General features: G+C 41.0%; 1 protein-coding gene across 25 annotated transcripts in view; it reads right to left on the minus strand.

Annotated features, from left to right (window-relative positions):
* Nucleotides 1-24,259, minus strand: part of PTPRD (protein tyrosine phosphatase receptor type D) — a 1,176,641-nt gene that overhangs the window by 710,705 nt on the left and 441,677 nt on the right. For all 25 annotated transcript variants that reach the window (XM_082204501.1, XM_082204490.1, XM_082204511.1 and 22 more), the window contains one exon: nt 10,629-10,676. The gene's annotated coding sequence lies outside the window, so the exon portion shown is untranslated. The remainder of the gene's footprint in view (nt 1-10,628; nt 10,677-24,259) is intronic.

Raw genomic sequence — 24,259 nt, forward strand, 5'->3', positions numbered from 1 at the left:
TGGCAGAGGACGAGATGGTTGGATAGTGTTCTCGAAGCTACCAGCATGAGTTTCACCAAACTGCGGGAGGCAGTGGAAGACAGAAGTGCCTTGCGTACTCTGGTCCATGGGGTCACGAAGAGTCGGACACGACTAAACAACAACAAACCATCCAGGAGTTCTTTAACTTTTGTTTGTTTGTTTAATGCACCACAAACCTGCTCTTCTCTGCTGTGAAACTGGATTCCCATGCAAGGAGAAAGGATGAGAGAGCTCACCAAGGGCACACATTGTCCTCATTACCCTTGTTCTGAGGAGAGAGCCATCATGAACTATCCTTTGCAAATACCCTCATGGTCTTGAGAAGCAATCCAAATGTGCCCTTCTCAGCAAAGTTACCAAAGCCTTTGAATAAGTAAACAGAAAGGTTTCAGCTCAGGTGCATTTTAAATCATTTATATTTCAGGTATTTAATAAGAACAATGGAATTTTGATGAAAGTAATAATTTAACTTTAGCATTTAATTTCCATTTTCTATTCTACATCCTTTGTAAATGTGAGTCACTCTAGGCTTATGATAAGCAGATATTGACATGGCCTTTGAATATAAAGTAATTGCTTAGTAGAATTCCTTCCTTTTTCTGAAAGTTGACAAGAACGAGAAAGATTGTTAGAGGGATTGCTGTGAATTGTTCAGGAAGGTCAAAGGCATGTCATGAAATCAGCCTGAGAACAATTGTTAATAATCTATTGGTGGTGACTGCCATTAGAAATGCCCATTACTAATTATTTCTGCATGTTTAAAAAAGCTTGACTATCATCAGGTAATAATTTTAAAGGGTATCGGGGGGGGGGGGTGCTAATATGTCACCAAATGATCAGCCTGCTAGTCAGTGGAACTTAGAAAGTATTAAAATGGCAATGCTGCCAAATGTTAGAAAGGATATAAAAACACCCCCAAATTTGGAAATGGAAAGCTTTTGCTAATCAAATATAAAAGTTTGAGTTTTGTCTGAATTTAGAAAGCACCTTGATATATTTTGATAATATTTGCTTAACAATATGTAACTTATTATGTGATTAAAGTATGATTTAATGAATATTTTGTAGTCGTGGAATTTTTGTAAAGAAACCTTTTTCTTTCTTTTTTAAGTGGGTGATAAAGCACCTTAGGCCAATCAGAGCTTTGTCCAGCAATTCAACTGCTATTTGTAAACTGTATGTAAGGGTGAAAAAAAGGTTGTAAACAGATTTATAGTGCCATTTTTAAGGCTTTGATAAAAATAATGCCCTAATCTCCCTCCAGGGCAATTCTAAGCATGTCTAGTGAGAGGAAAATTCTATTGAATTCAATGGGGCTTGTTCCTACGAAAGCGTCATTACAATTGCAGCCTTACAGAGCAATCCCAACACGTCTTGTGCCAGGCTATCTGTGGGGTGGTTCAATTGAACAGAGATGTCCCTTTGCTCAGTTCACCAGCTGGCCTCTCAACATCTGCCGCTAATGGACTGACACAATTGGTGACAACTCTGGCTGTTGTCCTTCTAACTCACTAAGATCTGGAGGAGGGGCCCCACCAATTTGCCCTCTGGCACAGAACCCCCTCTCCATTGCTTTCTTAATGGCTCATCACCATTCCTTTGTTCTCTTAATAGCCTCATGAGGAAGCTAGCCTGACTTGTATTCTAACCCTTGCTGGATCCAGTGGTTCAGAAAACTTGATTAAATTCTAACAGTTACTAGGTCCAGGAATTTAGAGGATGTCTGGCAACCACAAACTCATAACAGCTGGGAAGATGCTCATGATTGACTCAGCCCAGGTGGCTCTCCCAAGTTCAAAATACTTTTTGACGGAGTGAAATGAAACCATGGAAGAATGCTTCCTACACTGCTGTGTTTATGCATGAAGAAGTGCTGTATCACACCATTGTTTTAGAACCAAAGCCCACCTACAAATATTGAAATAAGAAAGATCCCATTTTTTATGAAGCATATTTATTGCTTTAACTTTTCTTGATTTAAAGCAGCAGAAAATAAAGCTTCTGATGATTGAAACTTGGTGCAGAACAGAAAGCAAATTGCAAACTTGGAGCCACAAGGTTTTCCCCAAAAGAGCTCTTTGATCCCAGCTGTGATGCTAATACATTTCATTAGTATTGTAGTAAACCTAGAAAAGTAGATGCATAATATTTCAGGCAAGGTTGAATGGGGTAGGAAGACTATCAAAGATATTATCTTCAAGGTAATATTTTTACCTGTCATATTTAAAGGTTATGTTTCACCATTTGACCGAGCAAACTCCATGCTGATTTTATTCCTTACTTCTGCAATTTTCTAAAACAAAAACAACCCCCCCCATATATATGCCTCCTCATCCTCAAACCCAAACCCTCCCTAGCAAAAATTGGTCACCCTCTTCAGTGGTTCCTCAGTCTAACATAGCTAATCATTGAGTAAGTTGCCTGGGGGGGAGGGAATAAGAGATGCCTTGGTAGAATCATTAGGGCCAAACTGGGCCCCTGATCTCCCTTGATTTGGAATAAGAACCAAGAATGGGCAGGGTGTATGTGTGTGAAAATAAGTTGTGTTGCCAAAGAGAAGAGAGATTAGCTGAAGTACAATGCCATCGGAGTCTAAAATAGGTCTTGGTGGCATATTCTCTCCCTAATGAAGAAAGGAATTTCTCTTAGTGCCTGGCTGGCAGGTCTGTTTGGATGAAGGATGAGTGATCCAAGAACATAAGAAAAGTCCAATTGCATCATATCAAAGGCTTATCTAGGCCAGCATTCTGCTATCACAATGACCACTAATATTTTTGTGGGACACCTATTATCAGGAAATGAACATTATTGCACTTACTCGTGTTTCCCAGCAACTATTAATTACAGTAGAGGCAGATACCAGAGATAAAATAAAGCCATAATGACGACTATACCCAGCTTTGTCCTCCCGTGACTTTGCCTAATTCCCCTTGAAAGCTAACCAAGTTGTGGCCACAACATCACCTTGTGACAGCAAATTCCACAGTTCATCTACGCACTTTCTCCTACCATAGAGGAGAGTGGAACTCCAGTAGTGGGGTAGAGGTGGATCGCGGTTGGGAAACAGCTGGTCTTGGTGAGAATGAACTTGGTAAAATATTCAAGTGGGAACTGATCAGAAAGGTTCACTGTATGGTGTGCTCCTCAAACACTTATTTATTAAGGTTCAGAGAGGGCAATGTTTTATCAGTGCCTACATGCTCAGGAACATGTAAAATTGTTCTAAGTTTGCATTGCTTTTGTGTGTGTGTGTGTGTGTGTGTGTGCGCACGCGTGTCCCCACATAGTTGCAGAGGAGAAAAATAAAAATAAAAAGTGTGGGAAATGCAATGCAAAATAATGGCTAAATAATTAAAAAGGGGCAAAAAATGGGCAGGGTTCTGGGAAAACTGACTTTGGCAATCCTGCCCACCATTGACCCAATGAACTTTTGACTATACACAATTTTGGCTTTAGGTGTGATCGCTGGAATGTAACCTCTGCTTAAATTGTGGGCTTACTGCAAGTAAAATTTTACTCACTATTATGCCAGAAATTATAATCTCACATTAATAAGAAATGCCTAACACCAATCTATTTCCAAAGCTTTACTACATTTAAAATATAAATTAAAACTACAGCAAAGGGTGTTCTTTTGTGCTCAGTTATTACAATGAGTCCTCTGGGAATCTGGGAATTCTAGGTTATTTCTCTCTCTCATTTAGCCTATGTTTTTTTTAACCGTCCTTTTTATTGTTTTATAGATTAAAACACACACACATAAGCAAGCAGAGCCCTGCCATGATAAAAATAATTCTTATCTAAGCACAAAAGTTTTCATTCAATAGAGATGATGAGACATAAGACTTCACAATCTCATATACTGCAGATGCCTCTTGAGACCAAAAACAACAACAACACTGTGACAAATGGGACACATTCATCTTAAAAATAACAGTAGTGAACTAATATCTTTAACAAAGGATTACTGTGGATATGTGGAAAGAAACACTGAATTGTGCGTGGGTGTGGCAGTCCCTTTTCCCTTCCTTAGTCTGCATGAGAATCCTTAGTCTCTTTATTCCTCTTCTTGAAGAAAAGGTGTCTGGGATAGCTGAGTTGGTAGGTCCCTGCGGATTGGAGGTGGGCAAATGCTGTCCCCATCTTCAAAAAAGGGGAGGGGAAAAGAAGACCCAGCTTGACATCTTCAGATATCTAAAGGGCTCACATGGAGGATGGAGAAAGATTATATTCTGCTCCATAAAATGGGACAGACCCAATAGATATGGGATGATATCCAGCATTACGATCTTCAAACAAAAACATCTTGGAGGTCCCAGGCCACAGAGAGGTTAGGCTGGCCTCAACCAGAGCCAGGGCTTTTTCGGCTGTGGCTCCGATCTGGTGGAATGCTCTGCCACAAGAGACTAGGGCCCTGCGGGACTTGACATCCTTCCGCAGGGCCTGCAAGACAGAGCTGTTCCACCAAGCCTTTGGCCAGGGCACAGCCTGACTCCCTTCTTTGGCAATCTTCACAGAACTCTAGCCCAATGGGTGCCATCAATTTGATTTGAATTAATTTTATAATTTATTAATTATTATTATTATTAGTCATACTCAGTAGACCTATTGAAATAAATGGGCCTAAGTACAGTTCTCATGGTACTTTCCCCCCCCCCCACTATGAGAGTCCAGTTTTTCCAGCTGATATTTTCTACCTTGAAACCTTTTGGGATTTTTTCGGAATAGTCCTAAGATGCTTAAAGTAATTACTTCATTTTGCAGTTTAGTGAGAATGGTTGTTTATCAGGGGATGGGTAAGGACTAGGTAATCAACCGTCGCAATGAGTACAGAACTACTCAAATCCACAGGACAGGTTTTGAATGGGGGTTGTGTTGACAAAACCCACTGCTACTCGAAACTTGATTCAGATACACTTCACTTCATAATAAGGTGACGTTTTGCCCCCAACTCCAATTGTTACAGCTGCTTCTGGGTGATTCTTTCTACACCAGATCATTATCTCTTGTGAAAATTAGGCAGCAAAGCAGAGCCAGTCTTTTTACTAACAACCCACCCACCCCTGCTAGCAGTGACGTCCCAGAAGTGCTCAATATCCTCTCATCACCCCAAGCCTTGCGGTTATGAGTGGGAGGTGCAACGTACAGAAGGGGGAGAAAATGATGCATTGCACAGCTTGTGACGGACTGGCAGAACCAAAGAGGTGACCACCCCTATCACTAACAATGAGCTTATTCCAGTGCTGCCTTCCCACTCATTCCACCTTCTTCCAAACTGCATTTCTTAGAGTGGGAACAAAGAACAGATTGAAATGTAGAAGAATGGACTTGTAATATTAATGCTTTTCCTACATCTTGTATCATTTTAGAAAATTTGTCACTATTACCTAAGCAGTGATTTAATGATTTTGCATTAAATCTTAAGCCAGTGGTTATACAAAGGGTAACTGTAGTATATAATGTGTAGAGTCATTCTGTCACTGTTGGCTGTTGTTGTTTTTAAATAAAACTCAGTATAATTGGATAATTTGGACAGCAACTACTCCCTACCTTTTAATACTCTAGATTCAATGAACTATTCAGTGAAATATATTCAGTTATGGTATTTATTTGGCATAGGATAAAGAAAAAAAACATCTGGGGCTGCGAAAACTTAATTAGAAGACAGACTTAAATATACATCATACCAAGTGTGTTATATTATAATATACAGTCATACCTTGGTTGTCAATTGGAATCCGTTCCAGAAGTCTGTTCAACTTCCAAAACGTTCACAAACCAAGGCATGGCTTCTGATTGGCTGTTTGGCCCCGGAAACAATGCCGACAGCTGAAATGGACGTTTGGCTTCCAAAAAAATGTTCGCAAACAGGAACACTTACTTCTGGGTTTGCGGCATTCGGGAGCCAAAACGTCTGAGTACCAAGGCGTTTGACAACCAAGGTATAACTGTAGTATAGTATATCAGGATATGCCAGCCAGCTTGATAAGGTATCAAGTTTTTTGGGGGGAAGCTATAGAATGAGACAACATCAAAAAAATGGTATTATATATGGTATTAGGAAACCTTAGAGCTAACAGACCAGAATTTCTGGCTTAAACTGCTGATACACTGATCTACATCTTCGTAGCATGTAACACCTTATTAAGCATAAAGAACAAAATTCATTGGATTTCTACTACGTAGTTGGATAGTGCAGGGCTATGCAGATTTACTTGGAAGTTTGTCGCACTGAATTCAGTGTGATTTACTTATGACCTACCAAACACATCAGTAGGCCAAAATAAATAAATAAAACCAAAAAAGTTTAGTCAATACTTGAATGTATGCAACACAAAAAGCCTTCATTACAAACCTATAAAACTGTAACAGATATTTCTGTTCTCACCACTAATTCTAATGCAACTGATTAGGCTTATTTTTTTCAAAATAAATTAAAATACAAATCACCACTGGTAGGTCTGGAAGATTCCTAAGCATTTCCTGGTCTATACTATACTAACTATACAGTGTATTGTTTTGTCTTTTGCTGTATAGTCTAGACTTGCTTGAGTAATGGTGCCTGCAAGACTTTCCTGCATTTTTGCCAGGTTACACAAAGAACTCCTCCTTGCCTATTTGAATTCAAATTTCTGAGACTGTCTTTTGCTTCATAGACTCATCATTTATGCCGTGCTAGAAGAAGCTAATCTTTCTGACATTATCAAGTACTTCCCTTTAAAGTTTATATAATTCAATTAGATTTGTTCCATTTAAACATCTTTTTCCTTCCTAGACTACATAAAATTAAAGTTTCAAAACCTTTTCATTTCAGCCCTATCCTATAATCTATGGATTAACCTAATGCAGTCATTCTATGTACCATTTTATTATAAAGAGAGAACTCTGAGCACTGAAATAATGAAACTGCAGAAGGCCATGTACTTCTGGTTTTAAAAAAGCAGGATTTCCTTTTCATCACCTACATTTGAAAGCAGATCTTCATGACTGGGATGAGGAACCCTATGGCACTAAATCAGTTTCGAGTCATTAGTAACTACAGAAAACAAGTGCACCTTCTAAAGTTTCCGTGGGATTTCCTAGGAGATATATGCACAGGTGATTTTCACTCAAAACTGCACAGCATCCCATGGCTAGCTTTCATAGGAAACACTCCCATTTCCGTTTCGTTTCCAAGTATCCTTACATTTCACAATTCCATAATCAAAACGGAACAACTTGCTTGTTCATCAGCTTGTTCCCTTTCATTGCCAAAGTAGTGCAAATGCTCAAGGGCTCCCATAAGCCAGCAATCTGAAATTGAGTAAGCTAGTCAGTAAGTTCCATCAGCCCCAGTAAGTATGGCCAATGGTCAGGAATGATGGCACCATCCAGATAGCCACATAGTTCCTTATCCCTGTTATATGGTGGGGTTTTTTTGGGGGGGGAAGGGTGAAATAAGCTGCATGCCAGACCCCTCTAATACCTGGATCCAGGAAGTATGAAATTTATCAAGGCTTCAATTAATAATAATAATAATAATAATAATAATAATAATAATAATAATAATAATAATATATCCCACCCTCCCCAGCCGAAGCCGGGCTCAGGGCGGCTAACAACAATAAAATAATACAACATTCTAAAATCATTTCTTTATAAAATTAATTCAAATCAAATTGATGGCAACCATTGGGCTAGAGTTCTGTGAAGATTGCCAAAGGAGGGAGTCAGGCTGTGCCCTGGCCAAAGGCCTGGTGGAACAGCTCTGTCTTGCAGGCCCTGCCGAAAGATGTCAAGTCCCGCAGGGCCCTAGTCTCTTGTGACAGAGTGTTCTAATTCTTGGAATAGCAAGGCTAGCCTCCTGGCGGGGTTATAGTCAAAGGATAAATGGACATAAATCTGATATCAGGAATCACAAGACAGAGAAACCAGTCGGAGAACACTTCAATCTCCCAGGACATTCTATACAAGATCTCAAAGTAGCTGTCTTATTACAAAAGAATTTCAGAAATAGACTGGAAAGAGAAGTTGCTGAATTGCAACTTATTACCAAACTTAAAACCATGGAGAGACCTGGTCTGAATAGAAACATTGGATTCTTATCTCATTATACATGATAAAGCTATTTTTAGCCATCTCACCCCTTGCTTTTTCCTGTAAGACCAATTGCAGTTGTTAACAGTCATCAACAGGTTTACCACACCTATCAGCCAATCACCCATTCCCACCACCCTTCTGAGTAATATCCCTCCCCACCCTCTCACTATAGAGAAGGGCCTGGTGACTTCTGTTTCAGTGTATCTGAAGAAGTGTGCATGCACACAGAGTTTGGAGCAGAGGTAGCAGGGGATATCCTCCAACATTCCCCTGATGAAAATTGGGACATGAGAGTGTGTCTTTTGTTGCCGCACGAGTCAGTTGGCTTGTATGGGAGCACAATACCAAAACAAATGCATCTTTTGGTGCTGCGCCCTTGCGAGAGCATGACACCACTGCAAGCATCAGTGCTGGCTGCAAGCACCAGCTCAACCCCAGGACATTCTGGGATGAAGCTGGGATGACTTCTGTTATTCTGGGAATGTCCCATTAAAATAGGGATAGTTGGAGGATATGGCAGTGATGTGATCTAGAAGGAAATCAGCAAGCTGGAGAGGGAGGGAAGAGCAATGCTGTAGAGCAATGTTTGATTTCTGTTTGAATCAAGGTTGCTGCTATGGGAGAAACAAGACCCCTTTGGGGTGATAATGCTGTGAACCTCTTCATCGTATGCTCAGGTTGCATGCATGTGTAAATAAATCACAGTCTCCACCATGCCTCATTCTAAAAGGAAACATGAACCCTGGGTAAGGGCCTGGAACGCCTGGAATCTCGCACTACTCAGAGATTGGGGTGGCATGCAACAATATCAGAATGGTTAACAAAAATATGGTTTCATCTCAAGGTTGTTAATCAAATGTTACTGGTCAAGGAGCAGACCAAGAATGATGGGAATGCAGAGGAAGTTCCTGATTCTTGAATAACCCAACAATAATATTCCCCATCATAATATGTAAAAATACATTTTAAAAGAAAGCAAGTTTTGTACATTCAGGGACAACTGGGTACAGCAAACCTTTGCCCCCCCCCAGATGTTGTTTAGGAAAAACCTTCATTTATGCAACCCCCTTCAGAGGCATTTCGTGAATGGAACCATATACTTGGTTTTAAACAGTTGAGGTTGTATTTTTACAGTGGAAGGGGGTAGTGAGGCATATCACTTTTCCTGGAATACATTTGATACTGCTGTTTTCACACAATCAACAAAACCACAAAACAAAGCTGACAAGCTAGTTCTCCTGGGCTTGGGTTTTCTGCTCTTTGGGGCTTTTGTTGTCTGCCCAAATGTTCTGTGCATGACAGCTAATTTGTGTAATACAAATGATGTTACCTTATAAGCTTTATCTCAGTGGAATGCTAACTAGAGCATCTCTGTGTAAACAAGCACTTGAGTTTATTATCCATAATCCTATAAAACAGTCTTAAACGCAGAGCATTCTGGAAACAGTGTTAAGGTTATCAGTTCAACTTTCACAGTTACTTTGTTGGCTGTTAAATCACAGCAGACTGCTACTTATTGTGAGTAAATTCTGTTAAACAAACTTACTTCCATGTAAAAATGCAGTACAGGATCATCTGAAAATCCCTATTCTCAATAGGTTTCGAGCTGTGGGGTTTTTTGAGAGGTCCCCCCCCCTCTGTTTATTGGAATGCATAGGATATAAAACAGTTCCAAGCCCTAACATACCCCTAATTTTTATTTTCAGTGAAAAACCATCCATTTTTACTTCCTGGAGCTATGGTATTAAAGTTTGGTTGCTGAAACCCATTTTGATAATGCTTGACAGGTGATAAAGCACATTTTACTTTCTACTTCTGGTAGGCTTTATTCCTTTCCATCATGGAATCTCTTACCATGAATCTTTTTTTCTGTTTATAACTGAAATTTATTTCAGCAGAACATCTCCCATTTTAAAAAGCAACTGTATCTCAGGCATGTTTCAAAATCTACTTTGAAATCACACCCTTTCCCAAACCATAGGACTACAAACAAGAGTTTAACCTAAACTTCAAAGAAAGACTTAACCATGGACATTAAATTTTGGCTCACTATAAAAAGTTTGTCCTATGTTTCTCTGGATCATGGCCAGTGCAAAAATACAGGATCTACAATAACAGCTGAAACATGAAGAAGTGTGCATGCACACAAAAGCTTATACCCAGAACATATTTAGTTGGTCTCTAAGGTGCTACTGGACAATTTTTATTTATTTATTTTGACTGAGTCAGACCAACACGGCTACCTACCTGAAGCTCAAACATGGTAACAGATGTCTGTCAAAAAGCACTGATTTGTTCAACCAATTCTAGATAGAAACAAGGACCATCTTATTGGCTTCTTAAAGCTGAAACTGCAGAAACACTGCCCACATATATGCCACGTTGCTTTCTGCTGTCTCAAAATAACTTCAAATAGCAAAAACATGCCTGTTATCCATCTTTGAGTAGAGCACCTTCTCACTAGAATTTAATTTCTTAGATTATTAAGCACTTTGCAGCAAAAAGGTAACAGGAATTATCAGTCTTACCCTGAGTGTGTAGATTTTGGTTCAGTTCCAAATTCTCCACCCTGAGACCTGAAACAGGCAAAAAGAGAAACACAGAGAAAATGTCATCTCGTATTGAAGTTCAAAGAAAATGTTGAAATAATGCTAATCACAACACTTCAGCAATAGCAATACAACTAAAAATAAAAGCTTATTTAAAACATTTCCAAACCATTTAAAAATACCTAAAAGTGATTAAGCACAATAAAACATCAGAATGTTATCGCCAGAAATTAATAAATAGAAATTTACAGTATTCATTTATTTAAAACATGTGTTCTCCACCTCTAATCACAGTCTAAATATGCAGCAAAAATGTGGTGGGAGCATGGCATGCTGTTAGAACGGACCGATGACAACAAGCTGCAGATTCCAGACTGAACTGTGAGGAGAGAATGGACTCCTGCCAGAATTGGCAGTAATGTTCCAAGCCACAGTCCTGCTGGTGCCTCACTACCAACCCCGGAGACTCCTGGTCTCACTCTTCCTCCTTGCTGGTGTTCCCTGTTCGACTGCCTTCTTCCAGCATACAAGTGCTAATGAGAATGAAGAGACAGGAGGAACTCACCAGGACTCAGTTCTGGCACCTTTCAGATGCCATTGCCATTATAAGAGAACAAGGGAGGTGTTCATGGCGAGTTCTGGCACCTCTTTTTTTCTGGCACTGTCTAACACGAATGTATTTTTTTAAATATCTGGGGTAACAGAGTTTGGAAGTGTAAGGACACCCATAACTGATAGATTTGGGGAATGTTAGAAATCAATAAATGGTAGAATTTAGATAATATTTACAATATTGAAGGGAAGATGTCAGATGTTAGATTGAAAAGGCAGGCTAAACCAGGAAATCGCTTGGAGAGAAGGTCCATCAGGGAATAGTAGCTGGACAATGGCCGGTCAATGACCCACTGCCAGAGCTTTGGGTAAATAGAGCCGGGAGGGGGAGATTACAGGAAGTGTGATTTCACAAGGTAAATAATGTGTCCTTTTGAAATTTAGAGGCCATCTTGGCAGACTGGGATAGAAGCACAGAAATGATGCCTGGACTACAGTGCTGTACTGCTGGGAGGAACAAGCCCCTCTGGAGATGTACTGCTCTGAACTCTTTTCAAAGTAGACCTAGGTCTAAAATATGTGTACAATAAACCATATTTCTTAAAGACACTGGTCTCTGTTGTGTCTTGATTTCCCAACAGAAATACAACCCTGGGTGAGCGCTTGGAACAGTTTTGAGATTTGGGGTGGTACACAACCCTTTTATTTTAACAATGCAATGTTGATAAATGGGTAATGGAAATTGTTCCAGTTTGGAACAATTGTATTGTATATGGATAACAAGTAAGTACTACTACTTTTCTGAATGAGTCCCTTGACTTGTTTCCAGGAGAATTCAAGTATCTGATCAGCCCTGTAGCCAGCCTTCTCTGTTAGGTGAAGCAGTCACATTTCTAGGCGGGATATTTTTTGTAGAAGAGTGAGGTACATATTGCCAGGCCATCCACACTTACTGGTGGACAGGATGTGAGGGCCAGGCCAGGGGAAGTGAAAGGCCTTTCCCCTTTATAATATATAATCAGCTCTCTAAACTCTCCCCCCCTTTCTGTAAATAACTAAGCCTTTTTGGAACTATGGTATTACTTAGGTTCCCCACCACACCCTTGTTATGGGCTTCCTTTTGATGCATGTCTGTCTCAGGTTTTGCATGTCTGTTGAATGAGTCAGGGTTCCTCTGAAGTTAATGGTAATTTCCTGGTTTTCTCTTTATCACCTTAATTCTTGTAGGGGCAGCAGATGCTGCTGGGCAGAATGCCCTCATTCCTAGACATGGTTAATGCAAATTACTTAAGCGACAAGCCTCCAGCAGCCGCAAACATTAGAATTTCTGAAACAAGGAAGAGCTGATACTTTTGTGATGCTATCTTCAACTGACATTGCTTCTTAATTAAAAATAAATAAATAACTGATAAGGATGATTGTTTACTAACTAGATCATTGCATCTCCCAGCTAATTTTCAAGTAGACTTTCTACAAAAAAATTAAATAACACAGTAGCTAAAAACAGATTACAATTATGGCTCACTGAATAAAACTGCACCAGTGTGTGCTTCTCGATGTTGGCAAATAGGAAAACACTCCCTGATCTTTTCTCTTTCTTGTTCATTATCTCTGTTGGGTTCCTGTATCCTTCCATCTATGGAAGGCATTTGATCCAGTGGAGGACCCCTGCAAATGGCAGCGTGGGGCAGCAGCAGCCACTTGGCCTTTGCTTGCCAATATCCCTGTTGCCTACCAGGGACAGAGAGGGGCAGGATTGAAGCACTAGTAGGGTGGATGCACACTGGTGGAGAAGCTGGCTGGTGGGGGAGGGGAGAGATGAAACTTTTGCCAATCCCCTTATTCCCTGCAGCCCCGGTACCATGTCCAACACTGTCCTCAAGGAGGGCTTAATGTATCTGCTACCTACAGTGAGAATGGTCACGGGGTGAGCAGCTGTTGCAGCCCATCACTCTAAACACCTACCCCTTGGGAGCAACACCTGGGTTAGGCAGTTGGCTGTTGGGGAACTCTTAGGCTGCCCACTGAGGAGTGGCAGATATTCCCCCCCCCCCCGTTTATTTGAATCTTGGCCAATTCGGCAGGGTCAAATGGGTGGGGCTTGGGACCTGATAAAAGCTGTCTGTGTCTGATTTCGGGGTTCATGGTGCAGAAATGTGTGATAACAGGGGTCTAGTAGGAAGTCTCTGTCCAAAAGCTGTGTGGCAGATGGGCCATATAGAGCTTCCTTCAGTGGTTGGGAGGGTTATCCATGTAGACTTGTGGTTTGCAAAGGACCTGTTAATCCTGGGCTTGACCCTGTCATGCAACAGCCCTCCACCGGGGGGGGGGGAAGACTTTGAAGGATATTCACCAGGGGTTTACCTCGCCTGGGCCGGTTCACTCAAGCGGAGATCGCTCTGTGGGCCGGATTGCGTCTGTGCAGACACAATTTCTGGTGTCTGCCCATGCGCAGATGTGATTTTCAGTGCCACAGAAGTGAGTCCCCGCTCTGTGCTGCACCGGTTTAGGGCAGTGCTCAGGGACTCGCCGACCGGGCAGCTCAGTTTGAGGGTGACTCGTGGGCTGTTTAAACAACTCCCGTGGGACGCTTGTGGCCCACAGGCTGCAGGTTGCTGACCCCTGATATACACCCAATGCTTAAGTCAAATCCAACCTACATCTGAAATCAATGAAGTTATGGCCAATTTTTAAAATCAAAGAATGTTGTCCTGCCCAGTTTGTTCACCTTCTTTACTCAGGCCTTGCTCCCTGGAGGTGTGTGTGGGGTGTATCACTGGGAGTGCATCTGCAAGTAGTACACACCAAAACACTACCATCTCGTTCTTTTACCTCATTCTCCCATTTGTGTAATATTTTAAAATATTTATATGCTGCTCACCATGCTCACATTTCCAGATGGTGTACAATGATAAAATGTAAAACAATAAAATATGCAAATATACAGTACAATTAAAAACCAATAAATGTTTAAAAATAATGAATAACCAAAAAATTGTTAAAGCCATAATGTCTAGCCTCACATGTCAGAAAACACCAAGGTGAATAGAAAGGTTCTCAACATATACTGAAATGATAAATGTGTTGATTCTGGGGCCTTGTTTCTGGGGATATAGATTAGATCTCAAGCTCATATCCATTGTCTTGAAGAAGGAAAAGAAGAAGAAGAAGAAGAAGAAGAAGAAGAAGAAGAAGAAGAAGAAGAAGAAGAAGAAGAATAGTAGTAGTAGTAGTAGTAGTAGTAGTAGTAGTAGTAGTTTGGATTTGATATCCTGCTTTATCACTACCTGAAGGAGTCTCAAAGCGTCTCACAATCTCCTTTCCCTTCCTCCCCCACAACAAACACTCTGTGAGGTGAGTGGGGCTGAGAGACTTCAGAGAAGTGTGACTGGCCCAAGGTCACCCAGCAGCTGCATGTGGAGGAGCGGAGACGCGAACCCGGTTCACCAGATTACGAGTCTACCACTCTTAACTACTACACCACACTGGCTCTGTTACTACCCATAAAGGGAGGATGAGATATGGAATCTCAAGGGTGCAAACAAAATATTATTAATAGTAGCACTTCCATACAAAACCTTGAACCCCTAGCTATTAACTCAAAATTACAGTGAAAGCTAAATAAGCAGCAGTGAACTATTCAAGGAATATTGTAGTAAAACAGTCCAGATGGCTCAAACCATCATGCCACTCAGATAAAACAACAACAACATACACATATGCAATCAAAGCAAGACAAGTGAAATAATATAATTGCATAAAGTACTATTGCTTCCTGGGGCACAGGAATAAAATGTATGTTTCTTGGAAGCCTTCAAGAAAATACCAGGCAAGTAGATAAATGATCTATACAGTGACTATCAAAAGCCAAAAACCCAAACCACAGGTGCAAAGTGAGAGAGCAATCATTTCTCGGGAGCACTGGAGAAGTGACAAGATATGTCAACTTTATGACACAACCTGATGTATCCCTCCTGAGTTCTTGCTGTTTGCTTGGTTATAAGAGGAAACATTTATTCTGTCAATTTTGTTTCTAGAGGTATCTCGAGTAAGGGGTGGGTGTAGAATACTTGTCTTACAAAAATCAATTTGCCATGAACTTTGAAACAAGGATTAAAACAGCAGAAAACTATATTACCATCAATACTGTGCTGTTCAGAAAACAGCAACGCTGGGCATCTAGGAACATGCCCTCATCTCACCCACCTGACCTGAGGAATTTTGGTACAGTCATACTTCTGCTTACGTATCCCTCTGGATATGTAAACTTCAGGTTGCGAATGCTGCAAACCAGGAAGTATACCCACACACGCATGTGCAGAAGTGCTCAATCGCGCTGCATGTGTGAGCAGAAGGGCGCCTCCAGTTACGAAGTTTTTGGGATGTAGCCAGGCCTCCGGAATTGATCCCATCCATAACCGGAGGTACCACTGTAGTCTTAAATTCTCTTCAGGCATACCTCCTTACATGAGAAGAGGGGAAGGGCAGATGTGCTCCCTGGTCTTGTCCCCTGCACTGTGTCAACATCATTGCTCCCCCAGGCCTCTCTGTATGTCTGCAGTGGGAAGCCTTTCCTAATCATGTTGACTCCACATGCAATTTAGAAATGTGATATCCCATGAGTAGAGTGGACTTTCTGCTGCAGAAATATAGCCCCCAATGCATAGCGAACTATGGGAACAGCAAAAGTGATGTTGGGGAGGGCGAAGGAGACTATCCCCATGCAACTCCTCAGATAGCTCACCTGCAGTGGAACCCCTAAGCTTGCTTCTGGCAATATTTAGGTAGCAATTCTACTATTTTGATAGGCAGCAAAATGCTGAAGCCCCTTCTAGGTATTTTCAGCACCCCTTTGACTTCCAGACATATGTGCAAATAAGACATGATATAGTATCAATTCATATTGTCAGAACACTTAATTAAACAAAAACAAAAACTACTTGATTGGCTGGCAAAACATTTGGTAAAAGGGGAAGAACTCATAGAGCTCATCTGCATCACTGCTGTTCAGTATTCTCAGCTGCAGGTTTCAAATAGCTCCCACCGGTACCAGAGCCTAAAGAATTTCATCAATAATGTGTTCCCAGTGTAGTAGGGTTAACCATCTGTATTCTGGAGTATATTACTTTATACAGTCCACATGTTAAAAGTTATGTTACAGTTTTGCTATGTTCTCTAGAAATATAAAAAGCCTTTTCATCTTAAACTGAAAACAATAGCAAAAACAAAAGAAAAACTTTTTAATCCCCCTTTTTTAATTTGTCAGGACAAAAATAAATACATCACACCAGTTTTAAAATAAATAAATGACTAAGTTATGGGTGACTTCATGCACAACCAATAATCCTCGAAACAGTATGATGTTTATTCATGTAAACCATGTTTTGATAAAAGAAAATATATGATCTTGTTTTTCAAAGAGATCTTGCTCAAGTGAATTTCTATGCACAGAAAACTTCAACCACATACCCAGGAGGAAAAGTGTGTGTGTCCCAGTTCAGCTATAATGGTAAAGAACGGTTTATGAAAACCATGATTTACCAGAATCACTGCCTTGTTCTCTGGTAAAAGCTCAGTACCATTAAAAGCTGTAGATCACCACAAATGTATGTGTAATGAGCTTGGTTAGAAGCCCTATTCCTGTGACCAGTGCGGTCAACATTTAAAACTCTGGTAATTGGAGGACCCTTCTGGATGAGTCAGGGAATGTGTAGGGAATGGATAGACAAATGGGGATGAAATTATATGAAGTCCCCCTTAGCTGTGAAGCTTGCTGTTTCCAACTGACCACAGTCAATAATTAAAACTGTTTTAAAATTCAGTAAACTCAGACAACAGTCTACAGTAAAATATGGAGTCAGCAGGAAAATAAGCCTGGTGGTAGCACACTCACATTAACCACAAAACTTTATATGTTAAAAAGAAAAAACCCACCCAGCTAAAAGCTGGCTGTGAATATGCCCAATGGGCCACTCCCTTTGAACTTCATTTGTGTGTCTGCAGGGTGAATTTCGTAAAGGACTTATTCCACTATATTTCATTTCACTTATTTTTACCCTGTGGTTAGATTTACTTGAAAAAAATAGAACTACATTGGAAATGGTACAATATACGGCTGTTCTTCCTCAATTAGCATTCTCTCTTGTTGAAGACTCAATGGGAATTACTAAGACCCAGCATGAGTTTCTCAAAAACAAGACATGGCAAATGAATTAAATCCCCCTCCCTTTCTTATGGAGTTACAAGCTTGGTGGATCAGGGGAATGTTGTGGACATAGTGTATCTTGATTTCAGTAAGGCTTTTGACAAAGTCCCCCATGATATTTGTGTGAGCTGGTAAAACATGGGTTGAACAAGGTAACTGTTACGTAGATTTGTATCTGGCTGAGCGACGCATTGATGCTTTAGTTAGCAATGGTTAGGAAAAGAATTATAGACACTGAGAGACAAGGTGCCCCGACTACAAAATTTTAGAAATCGAGAGATATATAGGTGTACCTGCAGCATCTCTCTTTTTTCTTGTATCCAAAAATGCAATAAGGGCTTTTACACTTGCCAGAAGCTTGGCTCTGCCCTCGCCGGTTTTGGAAGGATCCTTTAAAAAAGTCCCATATGACCAGAGAATTTGCGCCTGTCGTTTGGGGGATATAGGAAGCCCTGAACACATATTTTTTAGATGTCCCTTTTACGATGAGGCACACAGAGAAACCATTGACCCCCCTGCTGGTGAGGCTTGCTGACCTCCCGGCAAAGCAAAAATTCAATCTTCTCCTGTTAGGCAAAGACCCCAAGATAACCCGAATTGTTGCCAGATTCTGCGCACAGATCTGTAGGCGTAGACCATTCCCCGATTCAATCTAGTTTGTTAATATAATTCCCAAACCCGGATCCATGGGCAACTTTGGGTCATTTCTCTAAGGTAGTCTATTTTAAAGTTTCTATGTGTTTATATGCCTATCGCACTTTTAAACTTAAAATCCATTGCTGTGTATTGTTTTAAATGTTTGTTTTGCTATTGGGACTTTAGTTCCATTTGTGTTTCTCAAGCTGGTCTCTGACCGTAATAGATTTCATGTTCATGATGCTTTAGTTGAGATTCCTGCATGGCAGGACGTTGACTTGATGACCCTTGGGGTCCTTTCCAATTGTATGATTCTACCACAGTTGTATGTGATATTGTATGTAGCAGATAAGTTATGCAAAAAGTCCACTAGACTTAAAAAATGGGCTGGAATCCAGTGCTGACACTCCACTCATGTAATAGCTTTGATCCAGCAGAGACTTCCAGTAAGGTTAAGAGGAAAGAGGCAAATTTTGCTGATTCTTCCTTTCTGCTTCAGCTCCCTGTGCCCCTCCAAATCTGCTCAAGGTCAAGGACATTCCAAAATAGCATGGAAAGTGGGACAGGGTACTCCATGGGGAAGGAGGAATTGAATTAATTTATTGTATTTATATTTATATCTAGTATTGCTAAGGCCAATAGCTAATGCAATCAATACACAGAAAGAACAGGAACTGGGTGACACAAAATAAAAAAGGAATTATATACCATTTCCTGAACTAATTACTTCTGTCCATTAAAAGCTAACAGCCATTATATTTTGAATACTTTCTGTCCTTACTACCCATGTTATTTATTCTAGTCACTACTTTTCTTAGTCTTCACCAAAACGTTAATAGTGGTCATCATTCTCCTTGCTCAGCATCCTTCACTGGGCATTTTATTTAAGCATACTTGATTCCTTACTGCATTGATTCAATTAGTCCACAGGGTATAGGAAGGACATTAGTTCGATTAGACTGCATTCTGGAACCGCCTCTAGGTAATGGTGCCTAAAAAACGGAGTTATGAGGTCTACTTTAAAAAACAAACAAACAAACAAACCCCTAAGTTCTATCAAATGCCGTACACTTACTACAATTATGATGAGTTCTAATTGCAGTTTGATGAAAGAAATTGGGTGGTCTTGTCAAAAAGATTGTCTTTTCCTTTGCATCTATAAAATGATCATTTTGAGGATTGCTCGGAAACACGTTGTAAAGCTCCTTATGTAGCAATTTTGCCATATAAATGATAATTTATAGGTGCAACCTGAGCAAAATCATGGCTCATACAAGCTTGGAGGGGAGAGGAATTATGCCTCAATGGCTCGTCCCTCCTGGTCAGAGACAAGAAATCTAACACCTGATTACCATTTAGAATAGTTGGAAGCAAAATTATCAAGCCTTTCTGCCGCTTATAAAATCTGATTAAGTATTAATGCTTCCTTTGCTATAACAGCTAGAATGGAACAAAATATGATGGGATTTTCAAAAATAATAGCCAGTTTACAATCTCACACTCTGTGTGAAGATATGCAATACTATTGAACTGATTGTACAGCAAGTTGAGGACCCACCGCAGGGCACCGTGGCAGTCTCTCTCTCACAAACCTGGAGCTGGCCCTGCCAGCAAACTTGTTTCTTAGACCCAGGAGAGTCATCATCACTACATGTCATGGACAGTTTTGCTATAGTTATCATGCAGCATAAAGAGCAGTTCTCACAGCACAGTGGATAATGAGCCTGTGTGCACAGAAGAGGACAGGAGATTCAACTGAAGGAAGAAGCTGAAGTCAGGCAGGGGACCAGGAGGCTAAGGACTCCTGAGAGAAGCCAAGAGCTGAAATCGCTGGCTGCAGCTAAGGGTTACTGCGGGGAAGAACATGTGTCCCAAGAGACAACCTTTAAGACAGCTCTGAAGCCAAGGGTCCCTGAGATTGCTGAGCATCTGAGGTTGTTGGATCCTGGTAAATACTTCAGAACTCCTGAAAGAACCTGGAGAGGCTCCAGAGGGAATCCTCAGTGCCCAGCTGATTAATGTTAACTGGGTAGGGGTTGCTTAGGGGAAATTGCTGTAGGTTTGAAAAGGGGGAGGAACTGAATCACTCAAGAGCAAAATTGTTAAAGACAAACCTTATTTTGAAACTATTCTGAGTGAAAGAAACTGTTACTAAGTTCATAGTATCCATGTTTATAAGAATTCTTTTGAAATAAAATATGATTTACTTTGTTTTACCATTTAAAGTAGAAACTGTGCTGTTTTGTCCCACAGTTACTGTTGGGTAAACAGAGGCACATAATTGACCTAGTATTTAAATGTATGGTGGCAGCAGTAAACGAGTGAGAGCCAAGTAAAAGGTTATATCTTAAGCAAAGAAAACAAACACTAAAGTGTGGGATTATTTTCGACAAAACAGTGGTAGCAAAGAGGGGTTTCCTCACAGCTTGTGGCAATAGTGCCTCCATAGCTCATTGCAGATAAACTTTATTAAAGCTACAAAACCTTAAACATACTTCCTGGAAATATGTTTCCGAGAAATCACTTGTGTTGATGTAAGTGGATGTGCAACAAGATTGCTCCCAAGTTTAATGATCACCAATCATAGCTGCATAGGCATAAAGAAGTCTTCATGAGGTGCTCTGAATCTCTGAATCTCTGCTGGAAAAAGTTCCACAGCATGGGGGAAAAGTTCCATAGCAACACTAAATGCTTGATTTCTGGTTGAGGCCAGTCTTGTCTTTGTAATACATGGGGCAACTAACAGTACTCTACTGGATAAGCTTAGTGATCAGGCTAGAATGTAAGGGCTCAGAAAGTCCTAGAATGGCTGTTGTGTAAGTCTCTTCCTGCAATTGGCTGCAATTGAATATCATCCTAAGTCATAGGTGCCAACTCCCTGAGGCCCTGGGTGCCTGAGCACTCACAAAATTATCCATGAAGGGGCCAGGCACCCACAAATTTTGATGCCAAGGCCATGCACACTGCATGGCACCAAAGGCCCCAGGCACCCACGATTGCAGGGGCAAACTGGAACACCAGTCGTAAGTGTTCTTTACAGGCTTAAGAGTTTATATGAAAACACGTGAAAAATATTATCCATATTTTATTCAGTAATGTACTAGAGGGTGCTTATAATTGTTGCTTTCTCTCTCTGTAGCATCATGAAATTCCCTTGCACTGTGACTATGAGCTCCCCATCCCCTCCTGAATAGGAAAAAAGCACAATGGATGATTGATTTTTAGTTCTCACAGATGATACAATGACAAATAAGAAGCCAGAGCAATTTAGTCTGAAATATCCTTTTCAAAGGATTTAATGCATTAAGGAGTCAATCTGCTTTCTGCAAACTATCCAATGCAATGCTAATAGTATTATAAACAAACAAAACTCCAAATAGAGTACTGATTAATTGTGTGATATTATCATTGTGTAAACAAGAACACTATGGTGAATGCTTAGATTAGCCTCTGAAAGGTAAATTTTGGTGTAGATGAATATATACAAGAATATTATAAAGCCATTCTTTCAAAGCGTTTGATCTTCATTTTCAGTATTGTTTATGTACAAGACGACATCTTTGCTGTTTAGGAACAAGGGCATCTGACTATTACCACCACCAAAATAAAAACAATTTACATGAAAGGGGCTTGGTTGGAATACTTTTCTTTATATTATTTTCTTTTATGTATTGCATTTCATTATCTTTCTATAAAAGAGTTTGGATTTTATTGCTCAATATGTTAAAAAACCTCTAATGAAATTCTATACAAAGCAATACACATACACGCTTATCTCAGATCCTTTTACCCATGGGTAAGCAAGCTAAGGGCCCCATGGCCTTCTGGATCCGGCCCGCAAATGTTCAGGGAATTGCTGTATGGATCGCCAGCGCATGCGTGTTCTTTCCCTCTCCCTCACACAGTGGCGGCACATCCTCCCTCCCTCCTGGCTTCTCCCCGCCCTGCCTAGAGGAGGAAGGGGGCTGGGCTTTGTTGGTGCCAGCAGCAGCAGTGCTTGAGCGGCTGCCATTTTAAGCAGCCCCTCTCCGGAGCCCTTTTGCACATTGCTCATCGTCCCTCCGGTGCCGCTGACAGTCCCTGCCGCTCGCAAGATACAGGTAAGCAGCAACTGGGGCTCGTGGTGCTCTTGCATCAAAATATAGTCCAGCCCCCCACAAGGTCTGAGGGAGAGTGGACCGGCCCCCTGCTGGAAAAGTTTGCTGACCCCTGCTTTTACTGGAATGCTGGAAAACCTGGTATACAAACTAATTGTTTTTTTCCCTGAGGGGCATTGCAATGGGGTAGAGGGAGAAACAGCTTCCACTGCCATCTCTCAACTTCAAAACTTTCATAGAGAAGAAGAGAAGAGTTTGGATTTGATAGCCCGCTTTATCACTACCCGAAGGAGTCTCAAAGCGGCTAACATAAAAAAGCAGCTACCAGAAGCTCTTTTAAGGGGGCCTCTGACCATTTTTATTCTTTGTATAAACAGGGTTACAAATGATATTAGCTGTGGAGTAACTTAGGATGCTGCTCATGGACCTGGGGGTTTTTTTTTGGGGGGGAGAGAATTATTTGAGGTTTGAACAACCAATTTAATATCTGCAGTTGTTAAACTATAGGCGAGACTGCCCACAAGTTATCTTTTTTTAAAAAAAAAGTTAGTAAAGGTAAAGGGACCCCTGACCATTAGGTCCAGTCGTGGCTGACTCTGGGGTTGCGGCACTCATCTTGCTTTATTGGCTAAGGGAGCCGGCGTACAGCTTCCAGGTCATGTGGCCAGCATGACTAAGCCGCTTCTGGTGAAGCAGAGCAGCACACGGAAACGCCGTTTACCTTCCCGCCGGAGCGGTTCCTATTTATCTACTTGCACTTTGATGTGCTTTCGAACTGCTAGGTTGGCAGGAGCAGGGACTGAGCAACGGGAGCTCACCCCGTCGCGGGGATTCAAACCGTCGACCTTCTGATCGGCAAGTCCTAGGCTCTGTGGTTTAACCCACAGCGCCACCCACATCCCGTAAAAAAAACTAAAAAAAGTTAGCAATACAGTGGTGCCCCGCAAGACGAATGCCTCGCAAGACAGAAAACCCGCTAGACGAAAGGGTTTTCCGTTTATGAGCTGCTTCGCAAGACGATTTTCCCTATGGTCTTGCTTTGCAAGACGAAAGCATCTTGCAAGTGTTCCTATTTTTTTCGCTCCCCCCTTTTTCTAAGCCACTAAGCCGCTAATAGCCTTTTAGCCACTAATCCGCTAATCCTTTAATAGACGCTAAGCCTTTAATAGCTGCTAAACCGCTAATAGCACTAATCTGCTAAGCCGCTAATAGGGTTACTTCGCAAGACGAAAAAACCGCTAGACGAAGAGACTCGAGGCACCACTGTAGATATAATCATAGTTGCCTGCTCTTCTTTCTTAGCAGTGTATTACAAGGAAAGGAAACTTGTTTTTAGAATAGCTTCTCTCCTGCTGCAAAACCAGCCAGTCTGTACAATCCAACTGCCCACATAATTCTTCCCTTAACCTTCTCAATATGTGTCTGCTGTGAAAAGCAGCTTCTCTTAGTCCTTGGCCTGAAGGTCTCACAGCTGTGGTTAAGTGACCACAAATCACAAAGTAAAAGGGATAGTAGCATTTGAACTATTGGCCAATAGACCCGAAGGCACGGTTTCTGAGAAGAGGAGGATCTCTCTTTCCATTGTTTTTAGTCTGTTTAGCAATATTCACCTAACATTTAATCTCACTTGGAAATCCAGCCATTTTACCTTTTATGCTGACTGGCAGCTCCCTCTGTTTAGGCCTTAGGTGTATCTGAAGCATGAACTGTTCAGCAGCAACTGTTCTGAGGTTATTCAGGCATATATATATATTACATTAAATGCTTAGTAATCACCTTCTGTTTTCCAAAGTAATAAACTTATGCAATGCAGAATGCAAAACCGTTAGTTTTTATGCTATTGTCACGGGAGTAGGAAGTAAGAATTTCAGATCTCTGTTTTGTTTGTGAGCCATTTAAAATAGGCTATAGAGGGGCGATATTGCAATAAATAAGCCTTACCATGAGCAAATTCTGGCCGTGATTACCAGGTAGAAATGGAGCTAAAAAGAGGCCACTGAGGAAATTAGTGAGAGCCCATCAGCATATTGATATCTGGGGGATTTTGAGGTTTATAGGACACAACTATGTTGTTCTTTAAAGAGAAAAAAGGGGCAATAGGAATAGCCCAATGAGGATTA

This window comes from Podarcis vaucheri, assembly GCF_965113315.1.
Source record: "Podarcis vaucheri genome assembly, chromosome: 17".
Classification (NCBI taxonomy): domain Eukaryota; kingdom Metazoa; phylum Chordata; class Lepidosauria; order Squamata; family Lacertidae; genus Podarcis; species Podarcis vaucheri.